The 18729-nt window shown below is 35.9% G+C and overlaps 1 pseudogene across 1 annotated transcript; it reads right to left on the minus strand.

Annotated features, from left to right (window-relative positions):
• Positions 1-15660: 15660 nt before the first annotated feature.
• Positions 15661-17788, minus strand: LOC146922569 (putative aquaporin PIP2-2; annotated as a pseudogene). The gene is made up of 5 exons (XR_015011148.1): positions 17713-17788; positions 17358-17657; positions 17060-17195; positions 16236-16281; positions 15661-16004 (listed from the first exon to the last, which is right to left on the minus strand). The product of XR_015011148.1 is annotated as a putative aquaporin PIP2-2 (transcript).
• Positions 17789-18729: the final 941 nt, after the last annotated feature.

Consider the following 18729-nt stretch of genomic DNA (forward strand, 5'->3'; position numbering starts at 1 on the left):
AGAGGAATGGTTGATCATCCACACTTTCTACAATGGTTTGTCTCATGCTACTAAAATCTTTGTTGATACAGCTGCAGGTGGTGCTCTAATGAACAAGGACTTCGAAACAGCTTATGCCTTGATCGAAGACATGGCTCGAAATCTCTTTCTATGGACTGATGAAGAATTCTCTACAAAGGCTTCACTCTCCAAAAAGAGGGCAGGTATGTACGAAGTCTCTAACTATGACCACCTTGCTTCTAGGATTGATGCACTAAACCACAAATTTGAAAAACTTAATGTTAGTGATACTACTTCTACTTCTACATCTCCTTGTAAAACATGTAGTGAATGCAAACTAGGTAGCGTTGAGCAAATAAACTTTATTCAAAACAACCAAGGGGTAAGTTTTGACCAAAGCCCTAATGAAAATCCCTTGGTTCAAGGAACAACACCACCAAGTTATGCTAATAATCAAAATTTTATTCAAAAGTCTAATCTTGAACTCTTAATGGAAAATTATCTTCTTAACCAATCCGAGCAGCTCAAGGAGCTTGCAAATCAAACTAGACTTTTGAATGACTCTTTTGTTACACTTACGTCAAAAGTAGACTCTATTTCCTCTCACAACAAAGTCTTAGAGGCTCGGCTCTCTCTAGTTGTTCAATTTTGCCAACCTAGAATGAACGCCGTTACACTTAGGAGTGGTAAGCAATTAGAAGACCCCTTAAGAGCCAAACCTAGTGAGGAAGAGACTAGTGAACCACAAGGTGAGATGACTAAAGAAGAGAGTGAGAAACCACAAAGTGAGGAAGTTACACCACCTCCCTTCAACCCAAAAATTCCTTTCCCTCAAAGATTTGCCAAGTCTAAGCTTGATGAGCAATTTAAAAAGTTCATTGAAATGATGAATAAAATCTACATTGATGTTCCCTTCACCGAGGTTCTAACTCAAATGCCTACCTATGCTAAATTTTTAAAAGAAATTCTTTCAAAAAAGAGAAAAATTGAGGAAAGTGAAACGGTGAACCTTACGGAAGAATGTAGTGCCATCATCCAAAATAAGTTGCTACCCAAGCTTAAGGATCCAGGAAGTTTCTCCATACCTTGTGTCATAGGGTCTGAAATAGTAAATAGGGCAATGTGTGACTTAGGAGCCAGTGTCAGTTTGATGCCTTTATCTCTTTACGAAAGATTGGGGTTGGGGGAACTTAAGTCAACTAGGATGACCCTACAATTAGCAGACCGTTCCCTTAAGTATCCAGCTGGAATCATAGAGCATGTCCCTGTCAAGGTAGGAGAAATCTATGTCCCTACGGACTTTGTTGTGATGGAAATAGAGGAGGATAACCAAGTACCAATACTTTTGGGAAGACCTTTCCTTGCTACCGCTGGGGCTATAATTGATGTTAAACATGGGAAGTTAGAATTTAATGTTGGTGAAGATACTGTTGAATTTAAACTTGCTAAACTAATGAAAAATCCCTCCATTAAAGATTCTTGTTGCATGTTAGATATAATTGACCATTGTGTGAAAGAATGCTCCTTAGCATCAACTACACATGATGGTTTGGAGGTGTGCTTGGTTAGTGATGCAGGTACAAAGCTAGAAGGAGATGCCAAGGCCTACGAGGAGTTATTGAATGAAAACCCTCCCATGCAAGGTTTGGGAATGGAAGAATTAATGAGAGAAGAATCAGCTCCTCTACCGAAAGAGGCACCAAAGGTGGAGCTCAAGCCGCTCCCACCAAGCTTGAGGTATGAATTCTCAGGACCTAACTCAACCTACCCTGTTATTGTGAATGCAAGCTTGAATAAGGTAGAAACTGAAAAATTGCTTTATGTTCTCAAGAAATACCCTAAAGCCATAGGTTATACCATTGATGACATTAAAGGAATAAATCCCTCATTGTGTACACATAGGATATTGCTTGAAGAGGACTATAAGCCCTCCGTTGAACACCAAAGAAGATTAAATCCTAACATGAAAGAAGTTGTGAAAAAAGAAGTCTTAAAGCTCCTAGATGCAGGTGTTATCTATCCAATTTCTGATTCTAAATGGGTTAGCCCGGTTCAAGTAGTACCTAAAAAGGGTGGTCTTACAGTTATCAAAAATGATAAAAAGGAATCCATTGCAACTAGAACCGTCACCGGTTGGAGGATGTGCATTGACTATAGGAAGCTTAACAAAGCAAACCGTAAAGATCACTTCCCACTCCCCTTTATAGACCAAATGTTAGAAAGGTTAGCTAAGCATTCACACTTTTGTTACTTAGATGACTATTCTGGATTCTTCCAAATACCCATTCACCCTAATGACCAAGAGAAAACTACTTTCACATGCCCCTTTGGTACCTTTGCCTATAGGAGAATGCCCTTTGGTCTTTGCAATGCCCCCGCTACCTTTCAAAGATGCATGATGTCTATTTTTTCTGATTTTGTTGAAGATATAATGGAAGTTTTTATGGATGATTTTTCTGTGCATGGATCTAGTTTTGATAATTGTCTGACTAACCTGGAAAAAGTTTTGGAAAGATGTGAACAGGTGAACTTAGTGTTGAATTGGGAAAAATGTCACTTCATGGTAAGAGAAGGAATTGTCATAGGACACTTAGTCTCTGAACGAGGTATAGAGGTAGATAAAGCAAAAATTGAAATTATTGAAAAAATGTCTCCTCCTACCTCGGTCAAAGAAGTTAGAAGCTTCCTAGGACATGCGGGATTTTACCGCCGCTTCATTAAAGATTTTTCTTCAATCACTAAGCCACTAACAAGCTTGCTCCTTAAGGATGCAGATTTTGTATTTGATGATGCATGCCTAAAAGCATTTTGTAGGTTAAAAGAAGCCTTGGTCACTGCCCCAATCATACAACCACTAGATTGGAACTTACCTTTTGAAATAATGTGTGATGCAAGTGACTATGCAGTTGGGGCTGTGTTGGGACAAAGAAAAGACAAGAAGATGCACGCCATTTATTATGCAAGTAAGACCCTTGATGAGGCACAGGTAAATTATGCTACAACTGAGAAGGAACTGTTAGCAGTAGTCTATGCTATTGACAAATTCAGGTCATACTTGGTAGGATCAAAAATCATTATTTACACAGATCACTCGGCAATAAAATATTTGTTAAACAAAAAAGATGCCAAACCGAGGTTGATCCGATGGATTTTGCTCCTCCAAGAATTCGATATTGAAATAAAAGATAAAAAGGGCACTGAAAATGTTGTGGCTGATCACCTGTCCTGCCTTAGGGAACCTAATGAGGACGAGTTGCCTTTGGATGATTCTTTTCCAGATGACCAACTCTTCTTATTGGCGCAAACTAACGCACCTTGGTATGCAGATTTTGTTAATTTTCTTGCAGCAGGAGTACTACCGCCTAACTTGAACTACCAGCAAAAGAAAAAATTCTTCCATGATCTCAAGCACTACTATTGGGATGAGCCTTACCTCTTCAAAAGAGGTTCGGATGGGGTTTTTCGAAGATGCATCCCTGAAAGCGAGGTAAGTAGTATTCTTCACCATTGTCACTCCTCCTCCTATGGTGGCCACGCCAGTAGTCAAAAAACTTCTTTCAAAATTCTTCAATCTGGTTTCTGGTGGCCATCACTTTTTAAGGACGTGCATCTCTTTGTTTCTAAATGTGACAATTGTTAACGCACCGGTAATATTACTAAAAGGAATGAAATGCCCTTGAACAATATCCTTGAAGTGGAAATTTTCGATGTATGTGGTATTGATTTCATGGGGCCATTTCCTTCCTCTTTTGGTAATCAATACATATTAGTGGATGTTGACTATGTGTCCAAATGGGTTGAGGCCATTGCTTCCCCCACCAATGATGCACATGTAGTTATGAAATTGTTCAAAAAAGTTATCTTTCCAAGGTTTGGGGTGCCAAGGGTTGTCATAAGCGATGGAGGGTCTCACTTCATTTCTAAACATTTTGAAAAACTTTTACAAAAATATGGAGTGAAACATAAAGTTGCAACACCCTATCACCCACAAACTAGTGGACAAGTCGAGGTCTCAAATGGCCATTCTTGAAAAGACAGTTTCTATCTCTAGGAAAGATTGGTCAAGTAAGCTTGATGATGCTCTTTGGGCCTCTCGAACGGCTTACAAAACTCCCATTGGAATGACTCCTTTTAAGCTAATTTATGGGAAATCTTGTCACCTCCAGGTTGAACTCGAGCACAAGGCTTATTGGGCAATTAGGAACCTTAACTTGGACCCGAACTTAGCCGGTCAAAAAAGGAAACTTCAACTAAGTGAGTTAGAAGAACTTAGGATAGATGCCTATGAGAATGCTCGCATTTATAAAGAAAGAACTAAAAAATGGCATGAATAGCATATCCTTAAAAAGGACATCAAAATTGGTGACCTTGTGCTGCTCTTTAACTCTAGGATGAAGCTCTTTCCGGGAAAACTAAGGTATAGGTGGTCTGGTCCGTTTCAAGTCCGCAAGGTCTATCCCTATAGGGCTATTGAAATCTTTTCTAAAAAAACCGGACCATTCAAAGTTAACGGACATAGGCTAAAAGTTACAATGTAGGAGAAGGGACTGAAGTAGTGGCTACTTGGAGACTTATTGACCCGCCTTAAAGTTTTTTTTTTATTTTCGTCAAGCTAATGACGTTAAAAGAGCGCTTCGTGGGAGGCAACCCACGCATTTAACTGCTTTTGTTTTGTTTTTCTTTGTTTTAAGTTGTTTTGTAGGTAATTGTCCAAGTGTGATTCGACAAGAAATCAAGAAATTGAAATTTTTTGAAGTCACCTTACCAGAATGTTGGCACGGCCCGTGCTGAGGATGGCACGGCCGTGCCATGATTATTAAGCAAAAAAAAAAAAAGGAGGGCAGCCACAGAATGTTGGCACGGCCGTGCCAGCTTGCAGATTCCAAAATTCAACATTTTTTGCTATTTATACCACACTGTGAGCTTTCTGCACCCCTTTCTTCTTCCTCTACTTCTTCTTCTTTTTAATTTCTTTTCTTTTTGAATCATTGAGGACAATGCTTCCCCTAAGTGTGGGGGGGGGGGGGGGGGGGGGGGGCTAATAAAGTGTCTAGAGTCGTAGTGTCCAAACTCCCTTGAACTTTATTCTTTTTGTTTTGTTTTTATAGTGAAAGGCATGACTATTAGCTTGTTTTTAATGCAAAATATGGCATAAAAATTTTTGTTTTGTCTCTTCTTTAAAGGTTGCTTCTTGTACATGAAAGTAGTTTCTTGTGTTTCTTATGTTCTTGCTATACCCATGTCTTGTTTTATTGTGAAAATCTCCAATGAGAAAAGCACCCGGTTGCAATCTTTGAGCAAGTGTATGAATAGGTATTTTAAGGAGCATGTTCTATCTTTAGTGTTAATTTAGACCCTTTAAAGTCTTAAGAGTAAAAGTAGTATAAGTTTGTGTGGGAAATTAATCAATTGTGCCTTATTGTTATATTCTTAATTGTTAAAGATAAAATGGGGCGGGAGAATGGCACCAACATGTGGGGGAAAGGACAATCCCTAACTTCCTAATTGTGGTGGTGACTCCCTAATTTGAACTTAAAGTGAAACAAATTCATCAATGCTAGGGGGAAAGGACAATTACATCCAAAAAGACTTCCTACGCGGAGATGAAATAAAAGAAAATTTTGCAGCACTGCTTAGGGTGATTTTGAATCTAGGGGGAAAGGACAATTACATCCGAGAAGACTTCCTACGAGGATAGATAGCCCCTAAGCATCTGCAGCCCCTTGTGCTTAATTGTTAATCTAATCTAATTTTAACTTAAATTCTCATCACTCTTATATGAAATGAAGAAAGGACTTTTCTCGGTTACTTTAGCACTAAGGATAGAACCTATTCCTCATAATATCTGTCTTATACAGGAGCAAGAAAAGGGTTGGACTGCACACACACACTCACTTGAGACTTGATGTTAGGTAGAATAGGTTCATGAGAAGTATTTGAAATTGTAATAAGTGTACTTGAGGCAAAGCCTTTCTTTTGAGACATGTGTTCTTAATATTGCCATGAATAAATCTTTTGTTGCTGCCATGTCTATTGCCTTTTGCTTGAGGACAAGCAAAGATTTAAGTGTAGGGGAGTTTGATGAGTCATAGATTAGTGTAATTTAATGCTTTATTTAATTTAGTTTTATTAAAGATTTAGTTTTATTTTATTGCATTTTATTTCCTTTTAGAATATTTTACTTTAAATTGCTTTTTATTATATTTTAGGAACGAATATATGGTGGAAGGTGTCTTGGAGCAAAAGAAAGAGGACTGGAGCAAATACAGTGCAAGAATACGAAGATACGGGACAAAAATATGTTCCCACATAGTCAGAAGCTTGGCACGGCCCGTGCCCGTACCCAGAGTCCACTTTTGCTGCTTTTCTTCAAGCCCAAGTTACCCTGTTGCAGCTTTACCGTTTTATCCTTTTAGTTGCTTAGTTTCTAAGTCGATTGTAAAGCTATAAATAGAGTAGCTCTCCACCATAAACATTCACCCTTTTACTTTGCTTAGAATATTTCTATTTTCAATAAAAGTCTTTATTTCTTTACTTTCTTTCTCGCAATTTTACTTTACTGTTATTTTCTCTCTTCTTCCCCTATGTCTACGATGAACATGAGTGAGTAGACTTCTTCGTCTTAGGATTGTCGGGGAGTCTAAATGACATAATCCTAAACAAACCAAGCTTAAACCCTAATTTCTATGTAACCCTAATTTCTAATCTAGATTCACCGTCTTAACGTGGATTAACAATTATCAAACTGTGGAAGCGAAAGCGGAGGGTTTGATAATCGTTAATCCATCATCCCAAACATCAATTCATAAAGCGAGAGCGAGTTTTGTTGTTGGAACAAGTGAATCTAGACAATAATTGCAAAACAGTGAAATAGTCTTTGCAATTATTGAGACAAAGAGTAGTTTCAATCCTCTATGCATCTTCTAGTAATCAAGTCAGCGAAATAGGCTTGGTTACTAGAAGTAAACTCTCACCGGACTTTCATCGGAAAGGTGAGGGGCTAAGGGAAACCGGTCTTTAGAAATTAGTGTGTAAACCATGAAATTAGATGTTTAAGTCTTGTCTAGTGAAGGGTTTGTTATTATGACAAACCAATAATCCTAAGGCTCTTTATTAATATTGTTATTTACCTTCAGCAATCAAACTCCTCTTTACTAAACTTTCTCTCCTTTAATCATTCTTTAAAAAGTTAATTAAGTTGAACAACTCCCTAGCGGAACGATACTTTTACCTACTACTATTACTTCGATAGGCCGTGCACTTGCGGTTTGGCCCTATCAACAAGCACCGACACATGCACACATATCACATGGATACTTTAGATGTATGTGTAGGGAATGTATGCTTTAGATGTATGCTTAGGAATCACAATACTTAGAAAAATTCTCCTTTCCAAAAAATATGAACAACTTCACTCAAATAATTTTCCAAAGAAACCTTGGGATCAAAATCCCATTGAATTTTCCCTTTATTTTCTTAAACAAAAACTTTAATGAATTCTAATAATACTTAGACCTTTTTGCAAAATAACTAATTCCACCTCACATTTTCCAAATCTTATGCCCTTGAGGCCTCTCTCTCTCTCTCTTATTCTTCAAAATTCCATTTTCAAAATTAAAATCAACCAACAAAAACAAAAAACATTTTTTGGAAGAGAACTACATGGAGTTTGATCCCTTAAAAGGGTATGTAGGCAAGAAGTCAAAACTTCTCCAAGTCCAATAAAATAAAAATCCAAACACCTTCTTCTCCCTCCAATTCTTAACTTAGTAAACCCTTAGGTGTAAATAACACTTTCAAATAGCATTTAAAAATAAAGCGCGCGCGTAGAAAGTAAAGACGGTTCCTATAGGATACTATAGTCGTTATGGGTGCCTAACACCTTCCCGTAGCGAAAACAACTCCCGGACCTCGATTCTCAAGGGTTTTTTTCTTATTTTTCCTTTCCCAAGAAAAAATGAGATATCAAAGGTTAAAAATGTTCAAACTTAATCAATGTGTGACACCCGAAAAACCAAGATAAAACATCGTCATGCTCATAAGCAGAATCTGGATTCACCCCCAGAAAAATGTATGTTTAGTAAAACTTCATCCTACACATGGATTTATGTGGGAAAGAGAAGTAGCAGAAGAAGAAACCCTGGAGGAGGGTGTTATTCCACCAACTGGGTGGATAATTGATGAGAATCATTACACCCTCCGGTCACATATATAAGGAAAAAAAAGACATCAATCTTTGGTCACAACTATAAGCAAAAAAAACCACAAGCACACTTTTTAAGACTACTATTCCTAATATACCCCTTGTTGAAAATCACACCTTTTCCCATGTGTTTGAAATAATTCGTTCAAGTCTGATTAATTGATGTTTCCAACAGAAAATGAGTAGCTTACGGCTCTGCATATTCTCACGTGGGAAGGTGTAATAACAAGCTCCTGCAAAGTGTTAATTTTAAGAAAAGGGCAATATAGTCCATTTAACTTATGTTTTACACAAATTCTAGAAAACTAATTACACCTAACTGCATTTCTTAATCACCGTGCAAGCAAGCTGTTTTTTTTTGCTTATATATGAGACCGGAGGGTGTATGTCTTAGCCAAGTGCTTGGGACAAAATTACGGCTTACGTGGCCGAAAATAAATTAAAAGCAACCTTATAGGCTGAAATGCAACAAAAAAATGGTTGTCGAAACCATTAATGTAAATATTAATGATAAGTTGGCAAAACATCAAAGGCTCAACTGTATTTATGATGATGAGCATTTGGGATTTGTGAAAGATCCTTTGAATATTTGACAAAGAAAATCCAGGCTCATTACAAATAGAAAATTACTACTGGAAAATTACTATAGAAAGATCCTTTATATACACGCACCAACGATGCCCTCACGCCTCTACCATAGAAAATTACTACTGGCCCATCATAAAGAGCTGTGTTATTTAAACAACTATTTGATTGACAATTTTTGAAACAACCATAATTTTACAAAGAAAATATATATTGACACAAAAACCAAAACAATAGAGAGAGAAAGAAAAAATATAATATGAGTATGAGAGAGAAAGTTGTCACAAAAGTTATAAAAAATAATTGTACAAATATCATTTCTCCATTACAAATTTTATGATGTGATACTCGAGTTGAAAATGAAAATGCACGCCTCAGAGAGGCACATGCGTTTGGCGTCGATTTTATGTTATCACACAATTTTGGAATAGCATTTGGCGTCGATTTGGATTTGATTGCAATGTGCTGGATAAAACAACGTGTGGTAGGTTAATGTCTAAATCGTACAGACAATAGTAAAGGACACTGCCTAAACTATAGATAGTGTTAAATGCATTTAATACCTTTTTAATAATTAGACCGTCTTTATTGTACGTTTTTATGTAGGTTCTTGTACACAAAAGCTTACGAGTGAATTCGACCCTCACAGTCACAAAGCACATGCAATGTGGTTTATTCCACAATAAAAATGTAACTTTTATCTACCCAGAAAAATGCAACTTTTAATTCTTTAAAAAGCTATATGAACATGTTAGTCTTTATATCAATTTTTTACACAAATGATTGATTGTTTTGGGAGGTTGTTGATCCATGACATGGCTGATGTTGCACTTCATAATTATTGAGTCACTTGGAAGTGGGATCACAATGAATGAAGCTCGTATGCATCATGCCATACGAATACGATTCGATACCAATACGTCGATACATAAAACCTCTAAAATTCAAGATACAATACGGTCATAATATTTTAATAAAAATTAAATTTAAACTACAAATTAAAACTCAAAATATAATCTATGGGCTAAAACTCAAAAGCAGAAAAGTATGTGCAAAACCTAGACAAAATAGACATAGAACAATGATAAAGCACAACAATAAAATTGTCTTCACGCGACAATCAACAAAACAGACGGTGAGAGATACTACTTCATTTGAATGATGATCCTTTTATAGGTAGACACTTGAAAAGTAAAAACTAAGAAAGAAACAAGCAATTTTAAAAACTTGCAGTTACTTTTTTTTCTTTTTCTTTTGTGCTTTGCCTAGGTGACCAAGTTTCTAACAAAAACTAGTTATGATTGTGCATTTCTTCTCAACTTGTGATATTTGAATCTAATCTTCTTTCACACCTTTGGCATTGATTTTGTTATCATTCTTTTTTCTATTCTCTGACTTTCCCAATCTAAAGTCCATTCCGATCTTTTCTTAACTAGATTGACTTGAGATTTGCATTTTAAGTATTGTTTCATGGCAATGCTAATAATGTGAATTTTTTTAAAAGATAATTATATGAATTTTGATGATGAAGATTTTATCTTTTTTATGAACCAGGTGATATCTATATACTATTTATAAATATTGATACCATATGAATTTCCCATTTTACCCCTAGGAGGGGCATTTTTGTAATTTTCTAATTAGTGAAGTTTGGAGGATGCCAACTCACACGTTTTATACCATATTTCCCATTTTGCCCCTTACCAATTTTTTTAATTATTTTCTAATTTTTATATTTTTAATATCTTTTAACTATTTTCCAATTTTTATGTTTTTAACTATTTTTCAATTTTTTTCCCCAAATTCAGTTGTTTCTACATTGCCGTTGTGAGAGATTAAGGTATCGTTTGACCCGACTTTTTTTTTCCAACTTCTCTACATTTTTAAGGAGAAATTAGGCCAAACATGTAACACCCTATTTCTAATAAGCGGTAAAACGCGCGAATACATCAGACATATTCTAGAAATAGATGCTACGTCTCCGAATCAAACCACAATTATACATGCATAAAGATCATGTTACACAACATAGCAGCGGAACAGTCATATAATTCATAAAACATCTCCAAATATCAACATGATACAATTGTATCCTCCAAATCTCGAATAACAAAATATCTCAACAACTCCGAAATACATAGTCAAAATAAAACAACATGCAAGAACTATCCTAGATCAGAGCCCTAATCTAGACACTTGCATGAAAAAGAGGAACTCCACTCCTCGGCATCATCAAGCAAACAACTAAGCATCATGCACTCCATCTACCCGTCCATACAGAAAGGTAGGTGGTAAACCACTGAGGGTTAGCATTACATCAATATAATCCACGAAAAACATTTATCATGAATATTGGAAATGAAAGAATATATTCAAGAGTAACAATCCATACATATATTAATTAAGTATTCACAACGCATGCATATTATTCTTTACCATCATTTCAAGTTCATCTCAACAAGTCTATCGTACACATATCTCAAATTCACCTTGTCAATCAACAATTAACCCTCAATAATTCAATCCACAAATTACAGTTAGCAATCAATCATAAAACACATTGCAATGCAATTCAATCCACCAACAGTTTATGCAATGATTCTAGACTCATCTAGATGCATGTGGTACCAATCACCTCCAGGTCGTCACCTTCGATGCAACAAAAACATTGTACTCACCTCAATTGGATATAAAATCCGCCACCATCAGTCTTGGATATAAAATCCACCACCATCAGTCATGAATGCATGAACATATGACTCAACTACAAATGCATATGTTCACACAAACAATAATCACCTCACCATCACCAATACTTGTATATATGCAATCATCAACAATTCACCACCAATTTAACATATATACAATCACCAACAACATCAAAAATCACACAACAAGAAGTTGTCACATAATTACACCACCAATCATCTTCACATAACATATAACAATTCTCCGTAAAGGATTCACAATCAATTGGTTCTCAAAGTCCTCTTTAGTCATGTTCGTCTCTAAAAATCAAAACATTAAATTAATTGAACATTTAAGTCAAAACCAAGTAAACAAGATCAATTGCCTATGCCATGTATTCTTACAAGTCACATATATGTGCAGTAGAGGTTACATAAGCATTTCATCGGCCAAATACGACGAGTTCATAAAAAATCACAAAGTTCGTCTCAATTATCATTTTTCAAAGAATTTCCCAATTTCTAAGTAAAAACAAGTAGGTTCACTACATCACAGTTTAGCCACCTTAGTTGCACTCTTAAAAATCAAGTTTCAACGATTAAAAACGTTCCACAAGGATTGGGTCGACTTAGAACTAGTTATGCGGGATTTTCGACAAAACGTTTCAAGAGTATTCTCCCCATAACTTGCAAACCAAAAATCGTATTCAAGTCAAACCAACGCCCTTAGAAAGATAAAAATATTATCTACAATTTTCATGTTTGTACCAAAAACCAATTCACGACTGAAACGAGCGAAAAAGATGCGAGAGTGCAAAACAGGAACCATGTCCTGTGACAACTCGCCATTGCGAGTAGGGCTACTCGCTACTGCGAGTTAGCAGTTACTCGTTGTTGCGAGTAAGCTTGCTCGCAGCTGCGAGTTATGACAGTTCAGTCTCGGGAAAAAGAGCCATTTTCACCCCAAAACCCCAATTTTGACTCCCTAATGCCCAAATTTGATCCCAAGGTACATCCAAACATTTCTAAACATGAAAAGACACACAAATGCATATCAAATTTGTCCCAAAACATTCTCTAAACAAAAATCATCATTTGACCCATTTTCCATCAAACTTCAAAAACAACACAAGTTCATAGCAAACTTCATCAATTATGATTACCCAATGTTTTAATCATCAACAACAACACCTCTCAACAACAACAGCAACTAAACATCATGAATTCATCAACAATTCATCACAACAACACTTCATATCATCATTTTTGGACAAAAATGCAAAGCACACATATAACCACAACTTAAGCATGTAATTTCATCATCAACAACTCAATTAACATTTAATTCACATACCCAAATATTGCATCAAAACATGTACACGAATTTACAAGCAATTAGGCTCAATTCAACAATTTCACAAAATGGGTAAAAAGAAAAAGATGTGAATTATGGTTGAAATCTAACCCTCTTACCTCTAACACCAAGATTTCTAACCCAAGCTTCAATTTAACTCCTAGATGATGAATCCCCTCTTTGCCTTCTAACCCTTGTTGTTGTTCTTCTCTCTAGCCTCTATCTCTTCTCTTCTCAAATGAAATGAAATGAAAAATGTTGTAAAACCTAATTTCACCAACAACTAGAGTTTATATATATGCTCTACTCAATTGGGCTTATCTCTCAAACCTTAATGGGCCTAACCCATTTCTATTCTAACACCCAAAATGTCACTACTCACTTAATGGTAAATTATAACACTAACGGTCACTTAATGGTAATTAAAATAATTACTACACACTCTCTAGTAACTTGGTAAAATAATACTCTTACTAAGCACTAAAATATCCTCCAACAAAATTACAAAATTTCCCCTGCTCTCAAAATGACCAAAATGCCCCTAAGTCCAAAATGACTAAAATACCCTTCTACACCGAATTCTACAATTCCCAACCAAAAATACACACAGAGGCATATAATCACATAAGAGCACATATAACACACATAAATAAATAATAAAATAAAACTAGCGAAAATCGGGCTGTTACAACTCTCCCCCACTAAAAAGAATTTTCGCCCTCGAAAATTACTTGAAGGAAACAACTCTGGATACGCAACCCTCATCCTACTCTCCGATTCCCAAGTGGCACTCTCACCGGTCGGTCCAACCCAAATCACTTTAACCAAAACGACCTCCTTGCCACGCAAACGCTTCACTTCACGATCCTCAATCCTAACTGGCCATGTCTCAACGGTCAAATTATCCCTTACTTCTAAATCATCCACTTGAATCACATGAGACGCATCATACACATACTTCCTCAACTGAGACACATGAAACACATCATGAATATTCGACAAAGATGGCGGTAACGCAATCCGATAAGCTACAACCCCAACCTTCTCAACAATCTCAAACGGTCCAACAAAACGAGGAGTCAACTTCCGACACTTCAAAGCACGACCAACACCAGTTACAGGATTCACTCTCAAAAACACATGATCACCAACCTGAAACTCAAGATCTTTTCTCCTCTTATCATGATAACTCTTCTGCCTACTCTGAGACGCTTTCATCTTCTCTTGAATCATCTTAACCTTCTCGGTCGTCTCTTGCACAACTTCCGGTCCTAACAAAGCACTTTCTCCCGACTCATACCAACACAACGGAGTTCTACACCTCCGACCATACAAAGCCTCAAACGGTGCCATTCCGATACTAGAATGAAAATTGTTGTTGTAGGTAAACTCAATCAACGGTAAACATTCAATCCAACTGGCACCTTGCTCCAACACACAAGCTCTCAACAAATCTTCCAAACTCTGAATAGTCCTCTCCGTCTGACCATCAGTCTGGGGATGATAAGCAGAACTCAACCTCAACTTAGTTCCCAAAGCAACTTGCAAACTCTCCCAAAACTTAGAAGTAAACCTCAGATCCCGATCCGACACAATACTAGAAGGAACACCATGCAATCTAACAATCTGCTCAATGTAGATTTCAGCCAACTTCGCCACAGACATACCAGTCTTAATAGGAACAAAATGTGCCGACTTCGTCAACTGATCAACAATCACCCAAATAGAATCAAAACCCTTAGCAGTCTTCGGCAACGCTCCAACAAAGTTCATTGATATACTATCCCACTTCCACTCTGGCACAAACAACGGTTGCATCAAACCTGACGGCTTCTAATGTTCAATCTTAGACTTCTGACACACCAAACAAGCATACACAAACTCTGCGATCTCTTTCTTCATTCCAGGCCACCAAAACAACTTCTTTAAATCCTGATACATCTTAGTCGCTCCTGGATGAATACTCAAACTACTTCTGTGACCTTCTTCCAAAATCTGCCTCTTAAGCTCAAGAACACTTGGTACACAAACACGATCACGAAACATCAAAACACCGTTCTCATCCAACCTAAAATCCCCACCTTTACCTTGGTTAACCAACACTACTCGATCTACAAGTTCCAAATCTCCCTTCTGACCATTCTTGATCTCCTCCAAAATATTACTCGTCAGTTTCAACATTCCAAGTCTCACACCCTCCGGTGTCAACTCACTAACCAAACTCAAATCTCGAAACTGCTCAATCAACTCCAATTCTTTTACCATCAAAGCAGACATATGCAACGACTTCCTACTCAAAGCATCAGCAACAACATTGGCCTTTCCAGGATGATAGCTCAACTGGAAATCAAAATCCTTAAGATACTCCAACCATCTCCTCTGCTTCATATTCAACTCCTTCTGGTCAAACAAATACTTCAAACTCTTATGATCACTGAACACTTCAAACTTAGAACCATACAGATAATGCCTCCAAATGTTCAACACATACACAACGGCCGCTAATTCCAAATCATGAGTCGGACAATTCTTCTCATGCACACTAGTGCAGAAAACACTTTTTAAATCGGGTGAATATGACTTTTTAAATCGGGTGAACATCCGATTTATAGGTGGCCGATTTAAAAAGTGTATTTGATTTTAAGTCAGCCCCCTTTACCCGATTTAAAATCGTTTAATTTAAATCGGTTGAACCCATCTAAAATCTTTTAATTTAAATCGGTTGATCCCATTTAAAAAAGGCTAACAAGAGTCAAAAATCATTGAATTTAAATCGGTTCGCCCCATTTAAATTCTCTCTATATTTTAATTTTTTTTATACACGATTATGGTACTGAATATAATATGAAATATCATATGATCAATGAAGGTATAAAACAATAATATTAATTTACTAAAAACTTAATGTGTGCTTACTAGTACATGTCAAATTACAATAATTCTGGACCACAATGTCTCGTCATGTAAACATAAAAAATAAGAGAAATATTGTTCATCTAACAAAATAAGCTATTAACATGACATGGACAAGCTTACTAGAAGAAATCAATTCACTAGCTTTAAAACCTAGAATTTGCAAAGTCTTATCATCGGCCTTCTATTTTTCCTCCTTGCCAATAACCTCACTATGGCCCAAAGCATCAACTGAATCAATTGCAGTAATCATTACTTGAACCTGTACAATTAAGAAAACATGTTTTAGACTCTACTTATATTTTCATTTTATAAGCATGTTCATTGTTATGAAGAGAAAGCAATCTAACATGAAAATAAGTAATCAACAAAACATATTTTAAGATATAGATGGTACTACATATTAGGCTCAAACTTCAAATGAAATCCAACGATAGGGACAAGATCAACAATGATACGCTTTTACAATATAAAAATACATAAATTTGAATACCTCTCATGTTTATTGAGACCAGGAGAGGAGTATATGTATCGATGCCCTGCACACATTTAAGAAACATGGTATAAGCATAAGTAGAACAAATGATGCTTCTAATTTATAAATTCAAATCATTTGTCGCCATTCTCACACACTAGTCAGCCACTACTGCTAAAAAAAAGTCATATAACATTGAAGTAAAATTAACACCTAACAAATACTTAAATTTTCATTCATGAATATTGACATGTGATTTTAAGGCCATCAAGGATAACAGATACTTAAAAGTTTTCATTCATGAACATGTACATGTGATAGGCCATCAAGGATAACACATGTGATTTTCCAACTGACATAGCTTCTTTCTTTGGTTACCATGCACAATTTAATATCATTTTAAATAGCCTTCAATAATAGGCGGTGGAATTTCAAGGCCTGAAGGAATGCAACACATTATTAAAAAGTGAATAGATTTATAATAGTCTCCATTATTAGCAATGCAGTAACAATAATTATTAAATACATGCTGTAAGTAATGCTAATTGAGGAACTCATTGAAACAGAAGATAAGCAAAATACCTTTAACAGGTTGTTGGAAGTGCATGTACAATTTTCTGGTCAAAATGAACCATAGCCTCATTTTCAAATGATCATCAATGACACTTTGATTAATAATAATTTCCTCGACAAAAATATATATAATTTATCTCAAATTAAATTTTTTTTTTGTAACAAATGTACTAGTGATGAATTTTCTATGTCTAAATTTGGTCTTTAATATTACTACTATGTTTTAATAATGTAAAAAGTATAGATAGAAAATAGAAAGAGATGCATACTTAGTCATCCCATGCTTTCTCATTGTTGTAAATCACAGCAGCTCCAAAGCTTCTAGCAGGGTTGATACCAGTTCCAGTGATATAGTAGCAAGGTGAACCATAAACACTGCAAATCCAATTGGAAGTGGTGCCCAAAACCTATACACAATTGTAGATTATTTAACACACAACAAAACCAAACAACAAAAATATACAACATTAAACTTTAAAGTACTCTTTGCTTTTCTTAGACTAAAACAGAATTAGAAAAGAAGGAAAGTAAAAGTACAAAAATAAGAATTAAGGAGTACATAACGTACTGGAACATGAGAGTCTCTTGCACTTCTTTTTGGATCTGTGGAAGAGAAAACGGTGTAAACAAGAACAAAAGTTCCAATTATTTCAGCACCTAACCCAGTTCCTTTACTATAACCATCATTTAACATGTTAGCACCACCTTTGTACCTATTGTAGTAACCTTTCTGAAAAGCCTTTACAAGTCCAACACCACATATTGCTTATAAACATTGAGCCACCATGTATACTATAGCTCTAATTAATGATACCCTCCTTGCCAGAAATAGCCCAAATGTCACCACCGGATTTATGTCTATGCACCCTCATTTTGGCAGGCTGAGCATTCTTATCGCTTTGTGGAGGAGCTGATGGATCACCAATTTGTCTATTCACCCTCTTTTTGGCAGGCTGAGCATTCTTATCGCTTTGTGGAGGAGCTGATGGATCACCCATGAGTCTGTAATATAAAAATCTAATAATGGTCAGTATCAATTTGAAATAATGAATTAAACATGTTAAGAATCAAAGTATAATAATGGTCAGTGCGTCTAGGAAAGAGTTAGACTCATTGGATTTTGCATATTTTTTCACTTTGATTTTGCAAGAGACTAACTCCAAAATGGGAAAAGATCCTCTCCATTTGTCAAAACAAATGAAGTATGCAATTTGGAGAGAATAGACACAAAAAAGATCCACCTCCAAAACTCGAATCCATGATCTCTTGGTCATATTAGACCAAGTCTTATTAGGCCTCTCTCATTAGTTGTAGCCCAAAAAAATTTGAAAGATTTTTGGTTTAAACTTTAGATTAGCTTACGTGTTTGAGGTGCATGGGTGATAGAATTGGAATAAATTGTGGTGAGTGTTTGTATTAATTACTGAACTTCGGTTATTGATATGGTTAAATATCAGTAGTAGAAAACTGAATAAAAGGGTTTGGAAATCTCAAGGACCATAAACAAACAAAACAGCAATGCTGCTGCCAACAGAAGGCGCTAGCAGCAAAACAGCAGAAAACCAGATGACCGCACAGTTGTTGCACACAGACAGCAACATACTATCAATATAAGTAAGAAAAATGATAAAGCTAACATCTTTTGACACTATCATCGGCTATAAAACACTAAGGATCTAAGAGAAACTCTATACATTATAATAATCATATCATGATCAACAGTAAACTATTTAACCAATACCTAATCAGCTACAACTGAAAACAACAGATGATTCATTTAAATCAAATAAATTGTTAGCGCAATCAATCAATTTAATCTCTCAATCCATAGCCACTAACAGTAATCAATCATAGTTGATATTATTTTTAAACAATTGAAAAACACAGATCAAAAATCAAAAACAAACATCAATTCACCTAGAACAATTAAAATTACGAT

The sequence above is a fragment of the Medicago sativa genome, chromosome 5, assembly GCF_051527215.1.
Source record: "Medicago sativa cultivar Bolivia chromosome 5, Bolivia_mono, whole genome shotgun sequence".
NCBI classification, from domain to species: Eukaryota; Viridiplantae; Streptophyta; class Magnoliopsida; order Fabales; family Fabaceae; genus Medicago; species Medicago sativa.